The following is a 2,510-nucleotide window of genomic DNA, read 5'->3' on the forward strand; positions in this document are numbered from 1 at the left end:
TATATAATAATTTTATTAATTGTTGTGGCTTTGGATTTCAGAGGGAGGGTAACAGTCTCAGGTTTTACTCTTATTTTTGAGAAATGAAGATGAAGTGCATTTGAGGCATCCCTAGATTCTAAACAACTGGATTCTATACAACTGGAAATCCACTTGGGAGAGAGGCCTTGACAGAATGAAGGCATAACCTCTAGTGCCATAGCAACTATTTACACATATCACTGGACCTGGTAAGGAGGGCACAAGGATATTTTCAGAGAAAAAATTGCCAATACCTGCCTATGACTTAATAAGAGGTAAACCTTCCATGTTGTATGTCTCTAGGATCAGGTAGAGCCTTTTGAGGCTTTCCTAAGCTAGATAAATACCTATAGCTACATCCATGTCTCTATCTATCTACCTTAGAGATATAATTACACAAGGGATATTTGTTAACAATCAGGCTAGCATTTACCCAGGATCCAGTCTAATTTGAAGACATCAAGCATTTTCGACTCCTATAAACTTCATTTTCAGAACTGGGAAGAGTATTCCCATTTGTCTGCTCATCCTGACCATCTCAAAATTATTCTCAAAGTCTTAGGAACTCTTTCAACTCAAACAAAATTGGATTGGGGAAACTTTTTCCAGTTTTGGTAGTATTACTACACTAACCCAATTCAGGAACATCCATCCAAAATACAAAGTTTTGAAAGGAATGAATTAAATATAATTGTTTTGCTTCTATTTACCCATTTTGATTTTATTTTGTTATGTTTTGTTTTTTGAAAACTAATCTGCCTTCAATAAATAACCAGTAATGTGTATCAATTGAATAGAAGAAAAACATACTGGTCAGTGGCCTACCCAGCAATCTAGGCTATTTGCCACCTACAGAGTCACGTGTACGAAAATGTACTAAAAAAGACTATATAGGATATAACTAAAATGAATCTATTGTGAGATTTCATACCAAGCCCAGGGTGTTCAGGGGCCATTATTTGAATAGCCTTGAGCAGTGGCTGTTGATACAGGTGGCTACAGAAACAACTACTCTACAGGAATTTGGACAACCAGCTTTAATAAATTTCTTTCTCAGTACTTTATTCTAGAGACTGGAGAGAGCAGTTGGCCATCTGAGATACTTCGAGAAGTCACAAGCAACCAGTCACCTTTAAGTAAGGTACTAGATCTTAAATACAAGATTAAAAATGCCATTCTGGGGGTGCCTGGGGGGCTCAGTGGGTTAAAGCCTCTGCCTCAGCTCAAGTCATGGTCCCAGCGTCCTGGGATCGAGCCCCATTTCGGGCTCTCTGCTCCACACAGAGTCTGTCTCCTCCTCTCTCTCTCTGCCTGCCTTTTTGCCTGCTTGTGATCTCTGTCTGTCAAATAGGATCTTAAAAATAAATAAATAAATAAATAAATAAATAAATAAATAAATAAATGCCGTGCTGTTATGACCTAAACCACGAAAGATATTTTGTCAATTGTAGTTAGTTAAAAAGATACTACCATTTCTCAATATTTCATTTATTCTTAATCACTGGCAAAATGTCTGGCCTTTCATTAATAGATTTAGGTAACAAAATGAGGGCTTTTTAAATACATATTAACAAGCTACATTTATACTCAGGGACTTATATATGAGATGTATCTCTTAAAGCCATTCACTGCAAAGTAGATAATTGTATAATAACTTATCAGGACTTGGTCTACCCACTGGTAAAATGAAACTAAAAACTGTTTCTGAGAGCTATCTGGAGACTGAATGAGGAAAATAGAGTAAAGGGTCTAACACACTGTCCACAAAGCAAGCTTCCAATAGATTTAATATCATTAGTAAATGAGATTTCTCTTTAGTTACTTGTATAGTTTGGAAAATTCAACTATATTTACGTAGTAGTCACTTAAATGATGTTCATTATTCTGAATGACCTTTTCTTTGTTATAACCTCTAACCAATTTAGCAGAATTACAAAATTCTTCAGATTAAGCTGGGAGTAGGTAATAGTTTTCTCTTCTTACTTGTCCAAAATGGTAATGGTAAAAAACCATTCTTCTAAACCCTGTTTTACATCAATGTATGTCTGTGAACTTCCCTCTTTAACTATTTCAGAAGCTTCTCTTAAGTCATTATAGCAAGTCCATCCAGGCTTCAATTCAGCACAAAAAAATATCTAGTGAGTGTTTACTATATTCAAAGCACGAGTAAACTCATATTTTATATGAGTTATATTTACAAAGTAAACTTTATAAACTCTGTTGTCAGAGTTTATGAACAGTGTATAATTTATATTACCAAGCTGCACGTTTTAGTTAAAGTGAGTCTGCAAACTTTGAAATGCCTGCCTCTATAATGTTATCAGCAACCTTTAAGTTTAGATCAACTTTACTTGTTGCTAACCTTAACAGAAATATAGCCCAACTTTTCAAATACCGTGCATCCTTATTACCATATTTACAGATGAAACAATGAGGGTCAAGTGAGTTGCTCTATGATTAATGAAGCAAAAAGTAGAACTCATTGACTC

Source organism: Meles meles, chromosome 6, assembly GCF_922984935.1.
Source record: "Meles meles chromosome 6, mMelMel3.1 paternal haplotype, whole genome shotgun sequence".
NCBI lineage: Eukaryota > Metazoa > Chordata > Mammalia > Carnivora > Mustelidae > Meles > Meles meles.